This window comes from Pleurodeles waltl, chromosome 5 (genome assembly GCF_031143425.1).
Source record: "Pleurodeles waltl isolate 20211129_DDA chromosome 5, aPleWal1.hap1.20221129, whole genome shotgun sequence".
Classification (NCBI taxonomy): Eukaryota; Metazoa; Chordata; class Amphibia; order Caudata; family Salamandridae; genus Pleurodeles; species Pleurodeles waltl.
In genome coordinates this window covers 646,293,699-646,320,674 of record NC_090444.1, presented here as the reverse complement: position 1 = coordinate 646,320,674, position 26,976 = coordinate 646,293,699, and positions in this window count along the sequence as shown.

The following is a 26,976-nucleotide window of genomic DNA, read 5'->3' as shown; positions in this document are numbered from 1 at the left end:
ATTCAATATAAATGTCCTCTGAAACAAGAGCACATGTCTTCATTCACTCGTTCCCACAAATGGTCAGTACTAGATTTGGGCCTATATACACAAAGCATCCCTATGTGTTGCGCATCTAAAGCTAATTTCCCTTGTGTTTTTATTTCACTAAAAGCATATTCATTTCTAAAAGTCCTTTTCTCTAAACCCTTTTCTAACTTCTCCTTTAATGCCTTTCTCCTGTCATCTGTCAGATCTAAGAAACTCTTTTCTAATGGTATAAGGAAGAGGTCAAGTTATTCTGGTGCACCTAAACCATGCCAAAAGTTAATGTAGGCTTGAAGAATCCTCTTACTAATTCTATATTATTCTGCTTAGCTACTCTACTCAGGTACTTAATTATGGGGACAAACAAAAACACAACGTCATGGTTAGAATAGAAATACTGAATGTACTCCTGGGTATAGAATTTTGTTAGTAACGGACTACAACTTATCCCATACGTGAGGGGCAAACTATGATAGGTAACTCCTTCCTCGACTGATGATGGAATCTGAGTGCATATATGAAAATTTCTTGCATCCATCTTCTCATCTTACTCACCAATAATCAACAGAAAACTTTACAAGAAAGTTCCCCTTGTGCATTGTCTCTGTGTAGATATTTCTCATCTAACCTAAACTTCTCTACTTCTGTTATTGCAGTAGTTGTCTCTAAAGCTGAAGTATAGTTGGAGTTACTCTTGTCAAGAACAGTCATTTCCACAATCAATATCAAGCACAATACCACACCCACAATTTCCAAACCAATACTCGTATATTTACAGCATCTATTCTTCCTACCGTGGTGGCTAATGTTACTCATGATCTGTAAAGAATCAGAAAGTAGAATAGAAAAATAGCAACTATGCAGCAAAAATCTTCAATCTTTCAATAGTTATTTACAACTTTCACTCCCACTTCCAGGACCCTTTTGTCAAAATCGGTAAGGTTGTCAAAATCCGTTTAGCATATTGTAAAATCAGGTTATCTTGTCAAATCGGGTTATCAAAGTCTTTTCCGCTTGCTTTCAACAGTGTCTTTTCTCCTTCGTACTTTTCTCAAATTTGTCTCAACAGTTCAGTTCATTGATTTCCTTCAAGTGCCAAAATATTGACCTACAATATCTTGATCAAAATAAAAAACTAAAATTCTCTTTGCCATTCGCTTATTGTTGCATACGCCCATTCAGGACCTGCAAACCTTCGACTTGCTATTCTCTTTCTTTTCAACTTTTGATCTTCATTCAATTATCCTTCATTCAGGTCTTATCTTCCTGTCATATCTTCTTTTTCCTCAATTGTTTTCACAACAATTGCTTCCCTGCTTCCTTTCTCTTTCCTTGTGACTCCGGCCACTTATCTCCTTTCAGTGGACCTTTGGTCAATGCTCTTTTCAATGTTGAACTTGAAACTTCTTTTTGCTCTGCAGGATTTTCTCTTGACGGACCTGCGACTGGCTCAATAGGACTCAGACCACATTGACTTTGATCTGCCTCAACTCCTTTCCTCTCGGGGTCTGGTGTTTGCTCTGTTTTTCTCTCAAAATCATCTACTGCTGGGAGAGCCCTCCTCTGACTAGACTCTCCTGCTGCCTCCATTGAGAATGGCTCTCTGTCACTTTCCAGTAGGTCTTCTCCTTCATTTCTCACAGGAGTACCTGAACCATTCTCAAAGTGCTCAGATCCAGTCTCAGTTCCTCTTTCTTCTCTTTCCGGCTCTGAGGTTGTTCTGGTCATTGTTGATAGTCTCAACAACTCCTCTTCATTATCCAGAGGACAGGCCACTTCTCTCATATGGCTTGTGTGGATCCTGTTTGGAACTACACCTCACTTCACAGCAGTGGTAGTGATTAGAAATACCCTGAAATGGCCTTTCCATGAGGTTTCAAACACATCTTCCACACATGTTTTCGGATCAGCTCCCAAGTTGTGTCCTTGCTCTTGAGACGGTTGCATTGTGGTGGCTTCCACCTGATGAGAGAAAGAGCTAACTACATCAGCCAGACCTTTGCAGTAGTCCAACACCATAACACCTGTTATGCTCACAAGAGCATTTGCTGGAACCGCTGGCAACCTCATTGCTCTGCCCATGAGGATCTCATGCAGTGACAATCTTGTCTTCCTGTCAGGTGTGTTTCTCATTGTCACCAGAACTAATGATAGTGCGTCTGGCCATTTCACATTTGTGGACGCACACATTTTCGCCATTCTTGATTTCAAGGTACCATTCACTTGTTCTACAATTCCTGATGCTTCAGGGCGGTAACTATAATGCAACTTCTGGTCAATTTTTAAGGCTGCACACAGTAATTTAACCACTTAATTGTTGAAGTGACTGCCTCTATCCGATTCTAAAGAGATTGGAAACCCAAAACATGGCATCAGTTCATTAAGCAGTACTTTTGCTACTGTGAGGCTGTCATTTCTTAGTGTAGGGTAAGCTTCAATCCAATGACTAAAGATGCAGACAATCACCAACACATATATCAGTCCTCCACACACAGGCTCCTCAATAAAATCCAGCTGCATTCTGCTGAATGGACCTCCTGCTCTTCCAATGTGGTTCAAATTAACCACATCCCTTTTCCCATGTTCATTTGTTGACAAATGACGCAACAATGGCAAACTGCTTTAGCAACTTGTCTAAATTTCAGATTGAACCAATTTTGTTTAAACAGTTGAATCATTGCATCCCTCCCAGCATGCGCTTGACAATGAAAATACCTAGCCATTTGAGTCAACAAACTGTTTGGCAAAACCAATTGACCCTCCTCTGAAACACATAGTTTACGCTGTCTCTGTACACATTTCATTTTGCCCCATGACCATTTTTCCTCCCTGTCAAATTATTCTGAAATGTTCTCAGCTCTTCCAAAGTATCCATAACATGTAATGCATAACTTGGACATGTTTCATCTTCTTCAGGTAACAGTTCCCACTTATCTTTGAACGATATACAGTTCAATGCGCAAAACCTTGTGACTTGATCAACATATCCATTTCCCATTGACACAAAATCTTGCGATTTCCGATGTGCACTACATTTCACCACGGCAATCTTCTCAGGCATTTGAATATCTTTCAGCAACTCTTGAATTCTCTCACCATTCCTTACTTGTGAACCAGAAGAGCTCAGGAAACCTCTCTGTAACTACAACTGGCCGAAATCATGCACTATTCCAAATCCATGCTAGCTATCCATGTAGATGGTAACTTTAAGCTGTGCAGAAACATGGCACTCTCTAGTAAGGGCTACCATTTCTGCTACTAGTGCAGGATATACTATTTGAAGCCAGGACGCTTCAAGTATACCAGCTATTGTGCACACAGCATATCGTTCTCTCAGTATTCCTGTATTGTCCCTTAGACAGGAACCATCAACCAAGATAATTTGGTCATTTTCTTTGAAATGGGTGTCTCTAATATCAGGTCTTGGTTTTGTGCACATATCAGTTACTTCAAGACAATCATGCACAATATCTTCGAATTTTTCAATTTCAACATTTTCATTCAGAAGTAAGGTTTCTGGGTTAAGGACTGTACATCTTTTCAATGACACATTAGGTGACCCTAAGAAGCTCGTCTCATAGCGTGTCAATCTGGCACCTCTAAAGTACTTTGTTTTTGGTCCTTGTAAATAAAACTTCAATGAAGTGAGGGACCATGATAGTCCAGGGGATGTCCCATCAAAATGCCTACAGACTGTGCGAGGCTCTGTCCAACTGCTGTAACTGCAACTGGGTCCAAAGTAGCTGAAAAATATGCTACTGAGTGGTTTACACCTCCAGGGACTGAATCAAGGCAGGCAAAGAACATGCATCACGCTCATGACAAAACAACGTGAAGGGATTAGTGTAGTCATGCATTCCCAAAGCCAGGGCTTTGCACAAACTCTCTCTTAATTCAGAAAATGCTTTCATACAAGCCTGGTCTAACAATAGAGGATCAGTGACTTCTTTGTGAGTTAGCTTCTGCAATGGCTTTGAAATGACTGAAAAATTGGGAATACATTGGTGACAGTAGCCTATCATCCCTAAAAACATCCTGACATATCTCTGTGTGGCTGGGGGATTCATCTGCAATATGGCTGTGACCCTTTCTCTCAAAATTGTTCTTATTCCCTTCTCAAACTGGTGACCCAAATACTTCACTTCGTTCTGACAGTTCATTTTGGATACAATCAACAAATCATCAATGTATTGTACCAATGTCGATTGGAAAGGCATTTCCAACGACTCCAGGATCTTTTTCAAGATCTGGTTGAATATGGAAGGGGATTCTGAACACCCTTGAGGAATTATATACCAACAGTAAACTTGGTCTAGAAATTTGAAACAAAAGAGAAATTTACTATCCCCATGAAGAGGCACAGAAAAGAAGGCCTGTCATTTATTTTTCTCATGCCCTGGACAATCCAAACTTTCTCACAGGGCTTTTTCAATCCCATTATCGTGGATTTACTTGGACTGCTCAACATTTCTTTCAAGTCCCCTTGGGTTCCAAATTCTGCAATTATGCTAGCAACTTTTTTAGTGATATCCTGTGGCATGTGATATTGGGGAATCTGGGGAAACAATTGTGTTCAGCTTTATCGGAACTTGAACTGGCTCAACTCCCTTTATCAGGCCAATCTCTTTCCCTGTCAAATCCCACACTCTCTTTTTTAACTGTTCCTTGTAAATCAGAAGGAAGATCCTTTACTGTGAATACTGGAAAGAACCTAATCAGAGGATACTCCTCATTTATAGTCTCACACTCTGTTTCTGGAGCTGGGTGATCCTCATCCTTGCTGTTCATCTGTATCACTTGAGCAAGTAATCAAGTACCTTGTTTTACACAGCAAGTCTCTTCCCAATAGGGATACTGGATTCGAATCACAGACTACAAATTTGTGTGCTCCCTTAAAGTTGCCAATTTTAACCTGAACAGGTGCTGTGATTGGATTGGTCAAATTTTGATTCTCTACTCCTACAATCTGGACTGTCTTTCCTGACAGGGTCAGGTTTGGAACTTGTGCAGTTCTCACTGTAGAACGTGTATCTCCTGTGTCAACCAAGAAGGACATTTTATGACCCATTGCTTTTCTCTTCACATATGGACCTTTCTGATCTACCTCCAAGGAAGCTGCAAGCACACATTCCTCTTCATCAGATCTCTCACTCACACAATCATTGTTTATTTCATTCTCACTGTGTAATGGGAATTAGTGTACTCAGTTATTACTCTGGTTAAGCCTCTGACGTGTGACCTGTTGAGGAAGCATCACCTGCTGCTGCTCCACTGGGGCTTGAGATATTTGGATTTGCTGTCTATGTACCATTTGAACCTGCTGTTGCACTGGCTGCAACTGTGTCATCTGTGCATCTGGCATTTGCACCTGCTGCATGGTTTGAAAATTTTACATCTGATTCACATTGTTCTGGTAACTTGCATTATGATCTCTCATTCTCAGTCCTCTAATATTTTGGAATGAACTGATGTCATTTGTTTGCTGAACAACACCTTCCTGTACCATCATCGGACACAACCGCTTCCAATGTCCGACTGCTCCACAAACGTGACAAGGCAACAATCTCTTTATTCCCTGCACATCACTCTGAACCACTACATTACCCAAATTGGGACTACAGTTTCCTTTTCCAATTCCTCTGCGACCTCTACCGCTCATATAATTTTGATATACCACATGTCCCTAGTGTTGCTGCTGCTGTAGAAATTTTTCCTGCATCCCTGTTTGTGCCACTCTAATCTGCATCACCATCGCCTTTTCTTTCAACTTTCTCTGCTTCAACTAAATCTCAACAGTACTTTGCCTACTGCAATACCTCATCAATCAGCTTTGCTTTCCATCAAATCAAATGACTCTTAATCATCTGGCTAATTTCAGGTCTCAGTCCTTCCACAAATCTAAACAAAAAATGAATCAAGTCTTTCAACTCGATAGTTTCTGTACCACTGTAATGCCTAAATGCCTGCAACAGCATGTACGCATGTATCGACTCTTTCGCTTCCTGAGCTGTCCTGTCTATTCTCTGCCAGTCAATGTTTTTTGGCGAAATTCTCATTTTCAAAAACTCAATCACTTTCTAGTAGTATTTCATTACCTAAGGAGATGGTGCCCCTGTAGTCAGATCTCTCTCTGGTTCTTCTGGCCAATCTATACTCCTTTTGCACTCCATCCACAAATCAGCTGGGACTACTATCTCTAATAGAGTGTTCAAGTCTTCCCACAGGCATTTTGCAAGTTTCATGAACCTGTGTGTCTGCTGGTACCATTCGACTGGTTTCTCTCTCAACCTGGAATAGTCATTTGTAAAGGATAGAATGTCACATCTGCTCTAAGGGGCATGAACACAATTCCCTCCTAGAATCTCTCTCATTGGTACAATTTTCACTGGATTCTCAACCTGCTGCACATTTGCACTAAGATTCGCAGAATCCCTTTTATTTTTATCTCTCTTCTTTATCCATCTGCCTTCCCACTTGTCTAATGCTCCCCATGTCTGTACATTTTGGAGTAACTCCCTAAGACGTGCCTTTATTCTAGCAAATCTCATGTGTTCAAAATCTGTGCCGTCAAAATCTAACCTGTAACTCCTTTTCAAATGTTTTATTTTCTCTATCTTTATGCCATATTTTTCTGCCAAGTCTTCTAGCTTTTGATGCACATTGCTCTCTTCCCTCTTATTTTATGGGCACAGACATCTCAATTCTGCTTCGGGTAGGATTTGAGTCTATTCACACCCATAGTTCCTTCAATGAGCTCACTGAGTTCCAAACCTATTCTTGCATATTTCAAATACTCCTCTCCTCTAGGAACACTTTGTGGGGTATTCAGCTTGTCCAACCATTCACTCAATTGTTGGGCATTCAAACCTTACAACGAAATGTTGTTGGACTGAGTAGTTGGCAATTGTTGCACAACTACATTTGGAGACTGTGGTGTCAGTAATTTTAGGCTGTGACTGATGTTCGACCCTGTAACAGTGTCTGGAGGAACTCCGAATGGACTAAGGTCTAGCAATGATCTGGTTCCATCAAAGGTCTGTTCCACAGGAGAGGCTATTCGAGTATTCTCATTTAGTCCTCCCCTCATTGAATTCTGACTCAGGACTTCTTGTCCACTTGTACTGTTATTCTCCTGGGCAAAGAAAGGTACAACTGGGCTAATGGTGACAGGTACAGATACAGCATCTGGGCTAGGTCTAACATTCAGGTTCTGGGGTGCGAAATTCCTGTATTCTGGCTCATCAATACACAAATATCTGTCTGTGTCCCTGCTATAGGAGTGTGCTTTGGCATTGCTTCTGACTGCACCTGAGGCAGTAAGAGTGGAGTTAGTTTCGGGAAGACCTGTCCTGTTGGCACTATTAGATTTGTGTCAGTTTCCACAATGTGTACATCAGGGTAAATTCTCAGGACATTCGACTGTGGCATCTGATTTTGTAATATCGTTGCAGTAGGTGCATTAAGATTGCTCTGCATTCGACTCTGTGCCATGCTAGGATTAATTTACACTGGACTCATTGTCATATTAACCTGTGTTGGTGCTGAAGGTTTTATACTAGTGTTCGGCCCGCTCTCTTGTGCTGCATATGATGTGGGATGATTTCTCAATAACTGTAAAGTAAACTCATCATCATCTGACTCTTCCTCAAGTTTAAAAGATCTCCTAGACTCCTTTGATGTCTGCTTCCTACTCTCAGATGGTCTTCTGTTTGTCTTTCTGGTGGCTTTGCTTCCATCTCTTTCGCTGTCCTGTGTAACTGCAGGAAACAATTTAATAATGTAATCCCCTGTAAAGTCTTGGTTCTCCAGAACCTCTGCTCACTGTCCCATCTAGCTTCCACTAGTGTTTCCTCTGCCTTTCTCATCCTCCTCTCAAATTTATGATGCTGTTGCTGACTAGCTACTAATTCCCAGGTTGCTAATGCCTCGAACTTTGCTGGTCTCAGTGGAGGTTTCAGGTCGTAAAGCAACCTCCTCAAATTCTCTACGCTCCTTAAATTAAATGTTCCGTGGGCAGGAGATGCTATGATCCCATCTTTCTCTGTCACTTTGCACCATTGTTTCAGCCAAAGACAGGACGCAGCATCCTTTTCCCTGATTACAAATTAAGCTGGTGTACCTTCTGGTGGTGCAATATCCCCTTCACTCGTTGTAATGTACATATCTCCCCTTAAGGCACTATTTAATGCTTTGAGAAAATTCATTTTTGCAACCTTTATGTTATTCTAAATCAAACCAGGAAGTAACTTTTAATCCCAGAATCCTCTTCACCAACCTTCTCAACCAACTGTATTTCACGGTTGTCCACCAATCCATGCGAGACCCTTCTCACTAACCAATCTATCCCAGTGTGGCTCCGAAGATGTCACACTCACACATACTTTGGCTGACAAAGTTTTGTGGCTTGTCCTCCTAACCTCAGATTCACACAAAATGAATGCAAAATTATTGCGAGCACTAAACAAAGTCAAAACCCAGTTTGTCCATTTACTAAAGGTAGGCTAACACAATTGCTTCAGAAACCTTACGTATTTTCACTGATGGCGTTTCGCTCTAACAGCTACTCCCTCTTTCTCAGTTTCCTTGATTCGCAAGCAAAATGTGACCCCCACATTTTACTCTAAACTGATCAGTGGGTCTGTTCTGGTGCACATAGGACTCACCAGATCTCAGTTGAAAAATACTTTCACACACTTTGACTCACACTCTGACTTGTTGACCATGCCCAATAAACCTATTAAACCAGACTAACCAAAACCTAGTGTCTCATACACCTTTCAATATACTCTGGAGTCTTAGACCACGCAGGGTCAGTATTCCAACAAACCACGTGGACGATTTTAAGGCACAAAGCGCCACACAAATGTGAAGTTTGATGACTTACCTACTCTCACACTTCGGAGTATGCACACTCCTTCTCCAACTTCATTTGGAGTATACAACTCCCTAAACCCTCACAAATATCACAATTCAATTGCGATTTGCATAAGCTGTGCAAGCGCAAAACCTACTTCTTTGACACTGTCACTGGAATGCCGGAAACATCCTCAAACAATCAATGGCAAGCTCCAAGGTTCTGGGAAAGTCATTCTAAGTACATATTTTCTCTCCAGTTTGTATCATTGAATCTGAAAAAAACAAGCTTTCATCGATTCCTCTCACAAAATCTGTGGAGTACTTCACTTTTTGCAGGAGACTAACCCTTACCCCACTACCATCTCTGGGAGAACCTGTTATTCCTCTCTTACTATCTCTGGGGCCGAAAACTCTTCTGATGGGCTCATGAGGAGACTAACCATGTACCATGCCTTTATGATGGGCTCATAAGGAGACAAAACATCAAACTCTGCTACCATCTCTGTTAGCATGTCTGAACTTATTTGGTTAATTTATAAGTGGACACTTTTGTATGTCGATGGACCTTTTGACTGCGCTTAGAGTAGTTCCCACTGTGAGACCCCATATTGATACAAGTCAATAGCAGTAACAACGAATAGCATCAATAATCATTAGAAGTCAGTAATTTCCACAAACCATGACCTCTCGGCCACTAATAACCACACCTTGTGTAGAAGTTAGAATGTTTACTTCCCTATACTAACAATGCTAATATCACATAACTTAGTCTCAAAATGAAATGCTTAACATACAGAAACAACACTGGCTTCCCGAATCTTCCAAAGAATCACAACTTAATCAACGCTTGGACCACTACACTTTCTAAGGCTACAGTACAAATCGATAGCGAGAATAACTTCACAAATGTAATGGCATACATTTAGATTCAGAAAAGAAAAGACATCAACTGTTACTGCATATAGTGCTCATCATCAGTGAGTACCCTAACTGACCTTCAGATTAGAATAGCATGTTTGGACTTCATTCAAAACAATTTTAGTCAACACAAATTTGAAAAACATCTATCTATGGCTCTATCAAAATTAGCGGTTTGTGCCTAAGGAAAAAAGCAAATAGACATAACAATCATTAACATCGTCTTATATCTTGCCTCAGTATGGTTCAGCAAGCTGTGACAGTCTTCATCATTGGACATCAGTTCGATCAGCAAGGCATTGGAATTCAGCATTAAAGTTCAGGAAAAGTAAAGTCTCTTCATGCAGTTCGGAAAAGGATAATAACTAAACGTTCAAGAAGAATGGGGAGAATGGCACATCTCCTCTCGGTGTAGTCTGGCTAAGTTAGATTTCCTAAAACTACTTTCTACGTTATTATTTGTCAAAGAATCGTACGTTTACATTTTGAGCAATGAAAGAAGAACCCAGAATCTAAGAATTTACTAGTACACGGGTCACATGTGGATGACTGGCTCTTCTTCTCCTGTTCCCATCCTTATTTTATCAGCTTATACTCAAGTCAGTGCATCCATTATCTTCTGGGAACATCGTCTTTACACACACTAAGTTATACAATGTATCCATAACTAGTACAGCATATTCTAGCAAGCAGTTCTCATGGGATAGATTTTCAGTTACTAGCATTTGGTCAATGCAGTGAAAAATCACAATTTAATTCTCTAAGCAGCCATTTTATAAATCACCTAAGCATTGGAACTTAACATGAGGCCGTGTAACTAGGCCCAAGACCTTGCTAAAGTAAGGCCATGATTAATAAACCACATATATAATACGTAACCATTGATATGACATACTACTACATTAATCCAAACACGAGCTCAACATTTTACATTAATAAGCTGTTGATAAGTACACTTTGTGAACATTAGCGATCACTTAAGTAGGAACAATTTCAAATGCATGTATTATTTCTCTATTTTAAATAATTTTCTATGCAAATTCAACACTCAGAATACATGAATAATCATTAGTAAAATTTCAGCATTAACAATAATGTGTTCTGTAGTTGCTCGCTACTAGAGCATTTGCGTAAGTACTCGACTTCCCACAAACCTGGGTCTGGATCCAAGAACTCATAAAGAAGCATTTAAGTGGATACTTTGTTCCACAGTTGAGCTTATCTCAGAGTATGTCAACAATTGGTATCAATCACTGAGGGGGTCATTCCAACCTCGGCGGTAAAAGGCACTTACCACCAGACAGAAGATCGCCATAACACCGACGCGGTCGCGGTAAACCGCCACAGTCATTCTGACCCACAACAGGCAAACCGCCAAAATCCCGACATCCACAAAAGTCCGCCACACCAAAGGGCAGCGATAAACTGGCGTTGACCAAACCTCCACCGTCACGCCAACAGAAATACGCCCACACTATCACGACACACGAATCCACGCGGCGGTCTTTCAACCGCGGTATTTCATTGGCGGTACACACCGCCGCGCTCGAAATACTCATACCTGTACAAAACACTATCACATTGAGCAATTCAAAATACACACACCTGATACACACACCACTCTCACACACCCAATACAATATAAAACACACACCCACATCACCCACAAACCCCTACGACCAAAAATACAGGGAGAAGGCCAGAGAGAGAGACACCACCATCAACAAACTAGCAGCCACAGGCACACAACACCATCACCCACACAACCTCCACGCACAAAACACCACACACCACTACATATCACCACACTTATCACTACACACACCTCCCCACACATCAACCATGGCACCCCATGGCACCTCAAAGACACCCCAGGTTCTCAGATGATGAACTCAGGGTCATGGTGGAGGAAATTGTACGAGTAGAGCCACAGCTGTTCGGGACACAGGTGCAGCACACCACCATTGCCAGGAAGATGGAGCTATGGAGCAGAATAGTCGACAGGGTCAACGCTGTGGGACAGCACCCAAGAAATAGGGACGACATCAGGAAGCGGTGGAACGACCTACGGGGGAAGGTGGGTTCCATGGTATCCAGGCACAACATCGCGGTGCAGCGGACTGGCGGCAGACCCCCACCTACTCCCCCAGAATTTACAGCATGGGAGGAGCAGGTCTTGTACATCCTGCATCCTGAGGGCCTCGCAGGAGTTTCTGGAGGAATGGACTCTGGTAAGTCAAATCTGAACTACTTCATCCCCCCACCCCACCAGCATGCCAACTCATACCCCCACCCTCACCCCACCCCATCACACCTACTCCTTGCAAATGTCTCACCATCACAACCCACCCATCCCAAAACCTGGCCCTGCATGCGACCACAAAGCATGGACACCCATCACCAAAGCATGCCCACTGCACATACCCATCCCCCCTCCAAACCACCGTCACAACAGCCCCCACAAAGGAATGCCAGCCCTGGGGTACACGGGCACCCACCCATTGCACGCCATGGCACACACAGAAGCAATAACCATACTTTTGTACCCCTGCAGGACCCGAACGCCACGTCACCGCGCAGGAGGGTCCACAAATGTCCACTCCACCCCCAGAAGAGGCCCACAGTGAGGACAGCAGCTCTGTTTCCCTGGATCTAGATGACCAGCCCGGTCCATCGGGGACCTCGGGACAGTCAGTTCCCCTCAGACAGCCACAGGCCACAGCACACCTTCCCCCCTCTGGGAACACCAGCACAGCACCCACCCAGCGGGCCCATACCTCTGTCCCCAGGACACGTCAATCAGCGGTGTGTCCACCACTACAGGGAACCCAGGCTAACCCACCACCCCAACAACAACAGGGACCTGGGGGCAGTGGTAGTGGGCACACGGTTCAGGGGATGGAGGCCCAGGGAAACAGGGGAACTGGGATGGCTGCTGTGCGACAGGGGGGAGACAGGCCCAGGGAACCCACTCTCCACGAGGCCCTCTCCTCCATCATGGGAGCATACCACCACTCCCAGGAGACGATGGCGACGGTCCTGGCCAGGTTTCAGGAGATCCAGCTTCTGCAGGAGCAACAGTATATGGGGTTCAGGGAGGAACTAAGAAACATCAGTTCCGCCATGGGTACCATCGTAGTGGCCCTGAATCAGGTAGTCACCACATTGCGGGACACTGTGGCACCACAAAGGGCCCCTGACACTAGCAAGAACTGCCTACCACCTCAGCCAGCGCTAGTGGACAGGAGGCCCGACACAAGACCAACAGGCCACCAGAACCCCACCCCCTGCAGAAGGAGAACCACCCATCAAGCGGGCCCTGAGATCCAGGAAGAAGACAGAGTAAGATGTTAAGACCCCCGCCAGCACAGGATACCGCCCTGATTGTCATCCCACTGTCCTACATTGTCACCCTGTCCAACTTTAAACTGCCCCTGCTCCACATCCTACAGGCATTTGGACAATGCACCTGTGATACTGATAGTCTGGACTCTGCCATGGACAATCCTCCACCATCACCCCTCACCGATTTGCAACCACCCATCCAATTTAGAGCACTTGAATAAACACACTTATTGCACATAAACAATCTGGAGTCTGGCTGTGATTTTGAACAAATGTATTAGACATGACCGTGCCAAAATGTTCATTCACATTGTGATGCCAACAAACCGCTGTCACACAGCTGTAGTCCATGGGGAAACAAAGCAGATGTCACGCAGTGGGGCCCACATATCTGAAAACGGAAGGGAAAGTCACAACACAGTTACCATACACTGGGGGAAAAAGTCAGACATTAGAGAGGTAGAAGTCTTTAAGTAAAAGTAATATGCTGGTGTGTACTCTTACCTGTGTGTCATTGAAAATACTGCTGTATTACTGTGTTCCTGTTCTCTATGTCGTCCTCTTCGCCTTCCTCCTCTTCACTCTCCACAGGCTCCACAGCTGCTACAACACCACCATCTGGACCATCCTCCGGCAGAAAAGGCACCTGGCGTCGGAAAGCCAGGTTGTGAAGCATACAGCAGGCCATGATGATCTGGCCCACCTTCTTTGGTGAATACATTAGGGATCCACCTGTCATATGGAGGCACCTAAACCTGGCCTTCAGGAGGCCAAAGGTTCGCTCGATCACCCTCCTAGTTCTCCCATGGGCCTCATTGTACCGTTCCTCTGCCCTGGTCCTGGGATTCCTCACTGGGGTCAATAGCCAGGAAAGGTTGGGGTAACCAGAGTCCCCTAATAGCCACACCCGGTACCTCTGGAGTTGACCCATCACATACGGGATGCTGCTATTCCGCAGGATGTAGGTGTCATGCACTGAGCCAGGGAACTTGGCATTAACATGGGAGATGTACTGGTCTGCTAAACAGACCACCTGGATATTCATGGAATAATAACTCTTCCTGTTCCTGTACACCTGTTCACTCCTGCTGGGGGGCACCAAAGCAACATGTATCCCATCAATGGCACCGATGATGTTGGGAATATGTCCAAGGGCATAGAAATCACCCTTCAAGGTAGGCAAATCCCCCACCTCAGGGAAAACCATGTAGCTCTGCATGTGTTTGAGCAGGGCAGACAACATTCTGGACAACACCTTGGAAAACATGGGCTGGGACATCCTTGATGATATGGCCACTGTTGTTTGAAATGACCCACTTGCTAGGAAATGGAGTACTGACAGCACCTGCACTAGAGGGGGGATCCCTGTGGGTTGGCGGATGGGTGACATCAGGTCTGGCTCCAGCTGGGCACACAGTTCCTGTATAGTGGCTCGGTCAAGCCTGTATGTCAGCATGACATGTCGTTCCTCCATTGTCGACAGGTCCACCAGTGGTCTGTACACTGGAAGATTCCTCCATCTCCTCGCATGTCCCAGCGGACGGTGCCTATGAAGGACAACAGCAAGCACAGAGTCAATCAACCCACAGGTACGTTCCTACAGCTTGCACAGAACACGATTCTTAATGCATTGAATGGCTTGTATGAGTGTTGATGCAAGGCCTAGGTATGGGTGACGCAGTAGAAATTAAGCCATGTGGGCCCTTGAAATGGCAGCTGCCTGACCTGTGAAGTGCGACAGTGGGATGTGAGGTCAATGCGCTGGCGTGGCACACCGTGGCGGTAGGCGGTCGAAGACCGCGGCGCAAAGCCGCATTGGTTAACATAGAACCCTATGGGTTTCAGGAGCCAATGACGATGTGCGCCGGCGGTCGCGGTACGCACCGCCACGGTACGCACCGCCGCGGGTGCGACCGCCATTTTCTATCTGCTTAATCACTCGATACCTGATCTTCCACAGGAGAGGACCTATACTGCAAGTGCTGCTGTGACCTCGGTCTGGATGGACAATGGCTGCTGCGACTGGGGAAAGGGCCCCTGCCTTCACTTCTGAAGAATTGGAGAAACTCGTGGATGGGGTCCTCCCCCAGTATGCGCTACTCTACAGTCCTCCAGACCAACAGGTAAGTACACTGGGAGCATGCTTTGTGGCCAATGCCTGTGTTGATTGGGGTGAATGAAAGATGGTGGGGAGGGGAGCGATTGAGGCGTGCATCAAACGACAGATGAGCGCATGTGCCACATGGCAAGGGTGGGGATGGGGGGCCACTCACATCGAGCATGCAGAAGGTGATGATTTTTTTTCTCCCCCTGTACATGTCACATAGGTTAGCGCCCACCAGAAAGTCGCTAGTTGGCGTGCCATCGCCAAGGACGTCCGGACCCTGGGGGTCCACAACAGACGGGGCACCCACTGCCGGAAGAGGAGGGAGGACATCCGACGCTGGAGCAGGAAGACGGCGGAGGCTCAGCTGGGGATGGCCTCCCAACGTAGGAGGGGTGCCAGTCGTACTTTGACCCCCCTGATGTCCCGGATCCTGTCGGTGGCCTACCCCGATTTGGATGGGCGCGTGAGGACATCACAGCAGACACAAGGGGGTGAGTACAAGAACATTCTGCTATCTTTGCGCGTAGTGGAGGTGTCTGGGTGGGGGGAAGGGCTGTGGGTATCCCTAGGCCAGGGCGATTTCAGTAGGCTAGGCCCCTCCATAAGGCATGGCCCTGTGCCCCCGCCCCCCACCTCTGTAGGGTGCCTAGTACAGCTATTCATGGCCCTGTGTCATCTATGTGTCCAGTTGTCGTCCATAGGCTTGTAGGCCATGTCCCACTGATTGAGTAGTGTACCCCAAGTGCGCAGCGTAGTGCAGGGGGCTTCTGTGTCTGTCCTCTCCGCCAACGGTGTCGCCCATGCATGCACTCAACATGTCTTTCTTTCTCCCCCCCACCCTTTTTTTGTGGTCTTCCTGTTCATGTGTGCATTAGCATCATCAGGCGGAGGAGAAGTGGCATCGGAGCACGAGGGAGCTGCATCCCACATGGCCCTGGAGGGCCATGCAACGGACTCTGAGTACACCAGTGGGACGGAGGGCGAGGGGAGCTCCACAGCGGGGACACGTGCTGATGTCAGTGACACCGACTCGTCCTCTGAAGGGAGCTCCCTTGTGGTGGCGGCAACATCTGTGCCCCCGCAACAACAGGTACAGCCGCAACCCAGCGCACCAGCACCGCCCTCCAAGCAGCCCCTCAGCGTTCGCCCCGTGCCCGCTCACCCAGGAAGGTGGGCATCTCCTTCGCCCCAGGCACCTCAGGCCCTGCCCCTGTCACCCCTGCTGCCCTCAGTGAGGAGGTCATTGACCTCCTGAGGATCATCATTGTTGGGCAGTCTGCCCTTTTGAATGCCATCCAGGGAGTAGAAAGGAAGGTGCACTGGAGTAATGCATACCTGGAGGGCATTGATTCTGGTCAGGCTGCCCATCAGCGATCGTTCAACGCTCTGGCCTCAGCACTGACGGCAGCCATTGTCCCTGTCTCTAGCCTCTCCCCTCCAACTTCCTCCACCCAGACCCAAACCCCTGTACTTCTGCCTATCCCAGACACACCATCAGACCAGCCTTCACACACCTCAACACCCAAGGGAAGCTCCTCCAGACATAAGAACCACACATCACACAAGCCTTCACACAAGCAACATCCTCATGCAGACATACCAACAGCCACTGCCTCCTCTGTGTCCCCCTCCTCCTTGTCTCCCTCCTCCCTCCCTGTGACGTCTCCACTCACACTTGCATGCACAACATCTTCAGCCACTACGTCCATCACCAGCACACCCACCAGAACACTCCGCACACATGCAGTCACCACCCCCACTACCATTTACACGTCCCCTGTGTCATCTCCAAATGTGTCTGTCCACCCCTCCTCCAAACCACACAAACGCAGGCAGCCACCCACCCAACAGCCATCCACCTCACTACAGCCTCCAGCACCTGCACCCAAAGGCACCAGACTTCACTCTCCTACAACCACATCCTCTTCCTCCACTCCCATACCCACTACACCTACCCGTCCCTCTCTTTCTAAATTGCTTTTCCTTTCCAAACTTGACCTCTTTCCAACAACTCCCCCACCCCGTCCATCTCATAAGACTCCAATCAGCACCTCAGCCCCCACAAAATCGGGACCTATAAAGACAATTGTCCAAGGACTTTGGAGTCCCCCACCCTCAAGGGCAGCTAGTTCAGCTAGGAGCCAAGACACGGCCAGCCCACCCCCGGAAAAGCAAGCAAAGATTGCCAGTGCCCGGCACGAGAGGCCAAAGACAGCAGGCTCCAAAATCCCTACCCTGGCTCCGTCAGGAAGTGGGATGCCACCTGGCACACTGCCAAAGGGTGCAAAGGGCCACAGACGAGCAGGGAAGGGTGGCAAGGGCAGCGCGCCCGACAAGTCCGGCAGCAGGCCAGCTGCCCAGGAGGGCCCCACCAGCCCCATTCCAGGTGTGCAGGAGGACACCAACAGGCCCGGTACTGCAGCCCAGGAGGGCCCGGCAAGCGAAAAGACAGATGGGCAGGAAGGCCCCGCCAGCCACATGTCAGGTGGCGAGTGACATCCATGCCATGGCCGGATCTGCTGACCTGGACACTCATCTCAAGCACCGCTGAACAGGGCCCTTCTAGTCAAGAACCGCTGAACAGGGCCCTTCTAGTCAAGCACCGCTGAACAGGGCCCTTCAAGTCAAGCACTACTGAACAGGGCACCGCCGTCTCAAGCACCGCTGAACAGGGCTCCGCCGTCTCAAGCACCGCTGAACAGGACCCTTCAAGTCAAGAACCGCTGAACAGGGCCCTTCAAGTCAAGCACCGCTGAACAGGGCCCTTCAAGTCAAGCACCGCTGAACAGGACCCTTCAAGTCAAGCACCGCTGAACTGGGTCCTTCAAGTCAAGAACCGCTGAACAGGGCCCTTCAAGTCAAGAACTGCTGAACTGGGCCCTTCAAGTCAAGCACCGCTGAACAGGGCACTGCCGTCTCAAGCACCGCTGAACAGGGCACCGCCGTCTCAAGCACCGCTGAACAGGTCCCTTCAAGTCAAGAACCGCTGAACAGGGCCCTTCAAGTCAAGCACCACTGAACAGGGCCCTTCAAGTCAAGAACCGCTGAACAGGGCCCTTCAAGTCAAGCACCGCTGAACAGGGCCCTTCAAGTCAAGCACCGCTGAACAGGGCCCTTCAAGTCAAGAACCGCTGAACTGTGCCCTTCAAGTCAAGCACCGCTGAACAGGGCACCGCCCTCTCAAGCACCCCTGAACAGGACACCGCCGTCTCAAGCACTGCTGAACAGGGCCCTTCAAGTCAAGCACCGCTCCGCTGGGCACCGCCGTCTCAAGCACCGCTCCGCTGGGCCCTTCATCTCAAGCACTGCTCCGCTGGGCCCTTCATCTTAAGCACCGCTCCGCTGGGCACCGCCGTCTCAAGCACCGCTCCGCTGGGCCCATTCATCTCAAGACCCGCTCCGCTGGGCACCGCCGTCTCAAGCACCGCTCCGCTGGGCCCTTAATCTCAAGCACCGCTCCGCTGGGCCCTTCATCTCAAGCACCGCTCCGCTGGGCACCGCCGTCTCAAGCACCACTCCGCTGGGCCCATTCATCTCAAGCACCGCTCCGCTGGGCACCGCCGTCTCAAGCACCGCTCCGCTGGGCCCATTCATCTCAAGCACCGCTCCGCTGTCTAAAGCAACGCTGAACTGGGCCCTTCATCTCATGAACCGCTGGCCCATTGGCGGAAGGGGCAGGCCCGCATCTGTGTCGGGCAGGGCTGCACAAAGCACTCTGGGCACTAGTCCCCCTCCAGAACCAGTGGAGTCCGTCATCCACTTGTGAGACTGTGGCTTTGCACTCCCCAGGATGGCACAGTGGGCAACCCACCCACTGTAGAGACTTGAGAGACTGTGGCTTTGCACTCCCCAGGATGGCACAGTGGGCAAGCCCCCCACTGTAGAGACTTGAGAGACTGTGGCTTTACACTCCCCAGGATGGCACAGTGGGCAAGCCACCCACTGTAGAGACTTGAGAGACTGTGGCTTTGCACTCCCCAGGATGGCACAGTGGGCAAGCCACCCACTGTAGAGACTTGGGAGACTGTGGCTTTGCACTCCCCAGGATGGTACAGTGGCAACCCACCCACTGTAGAGACTTGGGAGACTGTGGCTTTGCACTCCCCAGGATGGTACAGTGGCAACCCACCCATTGTAGAGACTTGAGAGACTGTGGCTTTGCACTCCCCAGGATGGCACAGTGGGCAAGCCACCCACTGTAGAGACTTGAGAGACTGTGGCTTTGCACTCCCCAGGATGGCACAGTGGGCAAGCCACCCACTGTAGAGACTTGAGAGACTGTGGCTTTGCACTCCCCAGGATGGCACAGTGGCCATGGAGGCCCCTAGTGGATCTGGCGTCGTGGACTCATCTGGCTGAGGTGCCCCCTTTTCCTTTCCCCCTGAGGTGCCTGTAGTTTTCCTATCTGATGCCCCTGCAGTGTTCTCTCCATTGGAGTCAGGTATCCTGTGTGGGCTTTGCCCATGTGTTTTGGCCCAGTGGCCCACGAACAATGGCTGATACACATATCGGATAGGACAATTTATATATATATAATTATAGATGTTTGATAGATTTTATACTCAGCCTTACAATATAATCCAAATTCCATAATCATTTCCTTTTGTATTTGCATTCTTCCGGGGGGTTTGGGGGTGTAACTCTGAGTTGTTGCTATGCATTGATGTGTGTGTTGTAGTGGGTGAGGGTGGGGGTGGGTGTGTCGCGTATGTGTGTCCCCGTAATTGTTAGCCTCCCCCCTCCCCTGTGTCGTAGGTGCAGTACTCACCGTTGTCTTCTGCGCCCGCGTTCGTGCTCCTGGTAGAGGAGCAGGAATACAATAGCTGGGAGGATGTGTAGTTCGGGTTCCATGCTGCCCAGATTCCTCGTGGGGTGTATGGAGGTGAGCGTTTTCCGTTTGAAATGGCTGTTTCCGCCGTGTTTTTATCGGCGGGGCTACCGCCCCGGAAAAGGTGTCGGATTGGTGGTTTGTGATAGGGTGGGCGGTACATTGTCTGCCGCCTGTCTGTTGGCAGTGACCGCCGCGCTGTTTGTTTGTCCCGCCTTGGAAGTCGGAGTGCTAAAGTGGCGGTCTCTGTTGGCGGTTTCCGCCAGGGTGAGAATTCCATTTTTTTTACCACCAGCCTGTTGGCGGGTTAGCTGCCGCTTTAACACCGACCGCCAGGTTTGGAATGACCCCCTGAGTGTGTATTGCTTGGGCTGCCTGTTGTTCAGTCTTATATTAGCGTAGGGAGTACTTGGCATGTAAAGCAAAATAATGTTACTGGGACTAGAGAATTGTTTCAAAATAAAGAATTGGTGTTTTTTCATTCTTTATTCATAATTAAGTCAAGGGGCCAGATGTAGCAAAATACCATTTTGCGACTTGCAAATAGCGAGTCATTGCGACTCGCTGTTTGCAAGTCGCAAAATGTTATGCAGAACGGTGTCTCAGACACCGTCTGCAAGTCGGTATGGGGTCGCAATGACCCACCTCATGAATATTCATGAGGTGGGTCGCAAATTGCGGCCCCATACCGACTATGGGCACTCGCAAACATGGAGGCCTGCTGTAGTCAGCAGACCTCCGTGTTCGTGACTGCTTTAAATAAAGCAGTTTTTTTTTTTTTAAGTGCAGCCCGTTTTCCTTAAAGGAAAACGAGCTGCACTTAAAAAAAAAAACGAAACCTTTAGTTTCGGTATTTTTTCAGGGCAGGGAGTGGTCCCTTGGACCACTCCCTGCCCTGAAAAAATGTTTCTGGGTCCAGTCACAAACTGGAAGGGGTCCCATGGGGACCCCTTCCAATTTGCGAGTGGGTTACCATCCACTTGAAGTGGATGGTAACTGCAACACCATTTGCGACCGCATATGCGGTCGCAAATGGTGTTGCATACCACTAGGAATCGCAAATAGGAAGGGAACACCCCTTCCTATTTGCGATTCTGAAATGCATTTTGCGAGTCGGTCCGACTCGCAGAATGCATTTCTGCATAGGAAAATGTGATTTGCAACTCGCAAACGGCATTTTTTGCCGTTTGCGAGTTGCAATTCCCTTCCTACATCTGGCCCAAGGTTCCTTGCCTATCATTTATTTTGGGGTGTCCCATCGCATTTCAAAGACCCCTTTTGATTATGGAAGAAATGGAAAAGAGTAGTTTTATAAAGTTAATTGTTTCTAAGTTGGAGATAAATTCTGATCCAACCAGGATGTACTCCTCTATGGATGGTGAAGATGAATAGAGTGTTCTGCAGAAAGCTACAGGAGATGAATCCCTTTTGAGGATTCAAGAGGAAGCTAGATGTTCTTCCATAGCTGATTTGTTTGATAAACATGTTGCACGCCTTCCTCCATGGTCTTTTTACATATAAACAAGTCTACTTGAAAAAGACCCCAGAGAGAAGACATGCTGAAATACTACAGGATTCAGAGGCCAATACCTCCTGTGCTCCAGAAACCTCAAACCGAAATCGACCATCCAGCTGGCTAAACCAAGAAGATAGATGGTCCTGATCGTACTCCTCCTTTCAAGGCAAAAATGTCAAAAATCCTTGGCCAGATACGCCAAACCTTTGCAGGAGGAGTCTCCAAAGTAGTTTATATATCTGCAGTCAAGATATTGTCCATTCGTAAAAGAATACAATCTGCATTGCTATGTACCACACCCTTTATGGTGAAGGACCTGGAAGGAATTCTAAGTAATTTATGTGACACCAATATTCTTCTACAGACCACTGGCCACATGTTGCCACAGGTGACGACTTATCTGCTTCTGGTTCCCCAACCTAACTTGCTGGTTTCTACTTTACCACGGTAACAGGAAAGTAGGGAAAAATATACAATACATTCAATGCCCCCAGCTGAGAGAGACGCCATTCCAAGTCCCAGCTTGCATTTGCAGCATGGAAATTAAAGTTGTATAACGGTGGCCCATCCTACTTAAAGGGTCTTCAACCTCCAGAGATCTCTGTAATGCAGAAGGGACGTAAAAGATTCCTGAAACAAGACAGACAGCAAACCCACAATCAAAACCTTCTGAGAGAAAACGTGTCTATATTTGCAACAGAGATTGTAGGTTTCTCATCCTGTTTTCAGGTTGAGATCTTGCATCGGAGGCAGCTGCTGTCTTTATTTCCAGATTATTACTATTGTTTTAAGTAAACATTTTGGTTGGCAAAAAAGGTGGACTATCTCAGGAAAGTTTATGAGAGAGGGTCTGATGTCATATAGGGTCCTTATAATGTCATAAGGTTTGGATGCATTGCATGTGTGCATGAATGTTAGACCTTCAGACTTAATAATGTGCATCTGTCTAAGTACAAAGTCTCTACTATGTCTGGTGAAATTTCAATTATGCTAGACTAATTTCAGTAATTCCACATTACTCTGTGAGGCGCAATTACCATTAATACTATTCTGTCTGCTGGCGTAGTTGGTAGTAACTTTGGTTACTCAGATGGGGGCATCGCCCATGAGGTCTGAGAGTGTGGGCAGTGACCCTTCCTCTTTGGCTGTTGCACCCCATTCAGCCCGGCTTGGGGCTGCTGCTCTATCCATGGCCATGAGTCCTGTGGTGAGTGGAAAAATTGGACACCTTCAGGTGTTATTATTCGTAGGTGTGCTGGATATTGCATTGTGTATGTAATGCCAAGCTCATAGAGTTTCTTTTCTGCCTCTGGGAAGGCACTACGCTGGCACTGGACCTCTCTCGAGAAATCACAGAATATCATTACTTTGGTGGTCCCCACAATGAGGTGTTCCTTTCATTTGGCCTGTCTCAGTGTACAGTCATGGTCTTTAAAGTAAAGTAAGCGCACCACCACAGGTCTCGAGGGGGCTCCCTGAGGGAAGACCCATGAGGGGACCCGATGAAAGCTCTTAAAATGAAAAAAGGAGGATAGGCCCTCAGGAGCTACTGAGGTATGGAGCCAGTTCTCTAAGTACTTCACCATGTCCGGCCCCTCGACCCTCTCAAGTAGCCCACAATTCCAATGCTATGAAGTTCCCTGTTTTCTGAATCCTCTGCTCTATTCTCCAGTATTTTCAGTCAGGTTTCTATGACGGTTAGCCAGCCCCCAGTTGAGGCAGCAGTGGGGGAGGTGTCCAAGATTTCCCTCTCAACCATGGTAACCTGTTCAGCCAGCCACCTATGGTCATCTCGCAAGAGGCTAAGGTAGGTGCCCGATGTGTCGATTTTCATTTCAAGAGCTTCACAAGATGCTGTGATTGCTTGTAGGACATCTTGCAAGGTGGAAGTTGCAGGAGGCATCCTAGAGTCTCATTAAGCTTCATCTTTGAGTTTGTCAGTGTCCAAATCTGTCCTCAGGTGAATGCCTGCCTCCACATTTCGCTTTCATGCACTCTTAACCAATTGTAAGCCCCTAAGCAACCCAGGTCGGGCTTTGTCGGCCTCCAATAGTTGCAGCCATCAGCGGTCAGGTCAGACTGTCATGATAAATAAGCTAGGAGCTGCAAATAGTACAGATCAATTTACTTTCAATGTTAGCCCTCAGGTTATGTCTTCATCATATAATAATCTATACAGATACAACACCTATCTCCCTTCAGCACATCAGTGAATGCCATCCCTGTGGTCATTAAGGTCAGGTTTAGAAATACATCTGTTGTGGGCATTTAGTAGACTGGTGCTAGCCCAAGTTCGCTGTCTGGTCTGCGGTAGGAGTAGTGTCTAGAAAGGGAGACTCAGATTTACATACAAGGGTAAAGAACAACAGTTGAATCAAACACCCCAGGGCCTCTCCAATATGTATACACCACAGTGCAGCTCAACAGTGCCCAGCAGGATCGCGCAATCACTTTTCACCTCTTCTTGGGGTCTTTTAATGGTGACCTCGTCCCGCCACAGTCTCGAATGAGGGTAAGCCGCACTTGCCAAGCCAATGACTCCCCAACAGCTCCAGGATTCCGGTTCCATGGTATTCCCACTTGGTGGGCACCCTCCTGCGAATCGCCACCAGTGGGCCCACCGTTCACCCGCCGGGGGTCCCACTTGCCAATAACCACTGCTGTGCCTCACAGAGGCAACTCAAGGTCACTGCTGCTTCCTCCATGCACAGCTCTCCCAGCTCAGTATATTAATTACAGGAGGGATGCAAGAACAAGAATCTTCTATCCCTTCACAGCCAATCGCGATCGAAAGGCTTTTCACTAGCTGGCCCTGCAGCCGCCCCCTGTACGAAGCACGCCTTCCCCCCTCCTCCTGTTGTGCTCAGGGTTGTCCATCGGCTCAACTCTCCAGGTTCTTGGGGAGGGGAGGACAGGCCAGAAAGCATCTGAGTCTTCACTGCCCTCTCAAGGTACTCAGGATTCGGGGCCTATTGCGTAATTTCCACTTGTAGAGGCAGTGGTGTATCTGGCCATGCCCCACTCACCGCCTGAAAGTGCCCCATCCATTTCATGTAAGGGCGCCTGCCAGCCGATCGCTGAATCTCAGGGGGGCAGGTACCCTCTCACGCTTACGGGCAGCTGGGTTGCCATAGTTCCTGGCCCGCCCCCAGTCCGCTGGTTATCGTCGCAGGCCCTCCTTTCAGATATCGGCTTCAGGGAAATCCTTGGCAGCGTCACCGCTCCTGCAGTCTCAGCTCCACTTTCCGGTTTCTCAAACTGCTGTGTCTTTGCCTATATCACAGCTTGGCTATCAGGAGTCAACATAGGCCGCTCACCCTAGGGATCATTGAAAGCATTGTGCCACTGTCCCATCTTGGGTGTTTGCCCCACTCGGGCCTTTTGACCACGGGCCTGCCTGCTTGGCAGCACCACTGGTCAATCCCTCTCCAGGTACTGCTGCATGTTCTCAGAAGCGTAGGGGAAATAGCTCCAAGCTTTTATTTTTAAATAACTTGGCTGAGATGTGCTTAGATGGGGCTGGGCCCTCCAGAGCACTCAGATCTCTGTCCTAATCCATTTGCAGCAAGCCAATCCCCCTACTGCGAGAGCACATTTAGCGAACGCGAGTGGCTGATCGTGCTGCTGTTTATGTTCTGTTGCATTTATTGCTATTTTCTTACCTCAAAATGCAACCTCTAATTCATATTTGATGCAAGGGTTCATTTTAAGATAAGAAACTGGTGCTAAATGCTTGGAGTAAATTGGGGAAAATCCTATTTCGTGTGCACATTTAGCAAGCAGAAGTGACTGCTCACACTTGCTATTCATATTCTGTTGCATTTAGCGCTATTTCTTTACCCCTAAATGCATCCTTGCATCCATTTTGGATGCAAGGTTTTTTTTTTGCGCTAAGAACATAGCACTAAATGCAGAATTACTTTCTCACTTGCTTAATTTTGGGGTAATTCCACATGATTATGCTACATGGAATTACAAAACGTACACCCATCACAAGATTCTACATCTCTAGTAAGGTCTCTTGTGGCACAATTTCAGCACTTCAAAATTAAATTCCTACTTGTAGTACCTTTGCACCTGAGCTAAAACTCCTCTGTGGCTTCACTATTGAGCATTCATGCCTGAACATTTCTGCCTTCTCATACATAGGATAAAGTAACACAATGTGAACATTATAAGTATACTGCAAGTCACCAACAGGTTCCATGACATACATCTAAGGTCTTGGAATTCCAAGGTGACTTGCAATAATCGTCTAACTCATGGCAGGGGGTTCTTTATTCCTTATTGTACATAGTCATGCCATCACTCTTTCCACAAAAAGCGTAAATCCTTGGTGTCTTGCTCCTTCATATGAAAGTGCTAGAATAGTTGCAGATGTTAATAATTTAAACAATAAATATTAAACACACCATAAAATATTTTGCAATTTGCTGCAGAAACAATAGGAGTTTAATGTAAAGCAGAGTTAATATTATATAAGATGGTTCAATATTCACTAATTTACAATTTTTTTTAAAGGACACACAATAACATAAATGATGAAGTTGTTCATGTACATATGTTGTTGGTATTTAGGGCCTCAATACGACTCTAGCGGCCGGCGGTTCACTGGCGGTAACACCGCCAACAGGCTGGCGGTGTACCGCCAGTGTATTATGACCGTGGAGCATTAGCAACGGCCATAGCACTGGCCCCTCCACTTGACTGCGAGGCTTCCGCCAGGCGGTCATAATCCCCAACCGCCAGCCTTTCCATTGCGGTAAACACTGCCATGGAAAGGCTGGCGGTAAGGGGGACTCAGGTGCCCCTGGGGGCCCCTGCACTGCCCATGCACTTGGCTTGGGCAGTGCAGGGGCCCCCAGGCACAGCTCCAGCGCACATTTCACTACCCGGATTTCGGGAAGTGGAATGCGTGACGGGTGGTGCTGCATCCGCTGCACATCAACACTGCTGCTGACTCTATTATGAGCCGGCTGCAATGTTGATGTGACTTTTCCACAGTCATAATAGGGAGCCACATATACCGTCAGCACTGGAGATATAGTGGTGCCAGTGGCTTCGGCGGTCTTTTAGTAAGACCGCCGAAGTCATAATGAGGCCCTTAGTGTTGCTAGGTGAGCATTTATGTGCTTGTAAGGCTAAAATTCTCTCTGAACTATCCAAAGCAACCTCACTCTGTAAAGACCACTCCTTACATGCAGGAGCAGAATTACACCCAGACAACTTAAGAAAGTTATTTTTTGTGAGTACAAATGGCTTGAAAATTCCTCCTCTGAAGTATGCCTGGATTCTTTTCTGTCTGTGTGCCATATAACGAAATCAGACTTAAGTGGTTTTGTCAATGTTTATTGTAATTGACACAGGCGGTCATTCCGG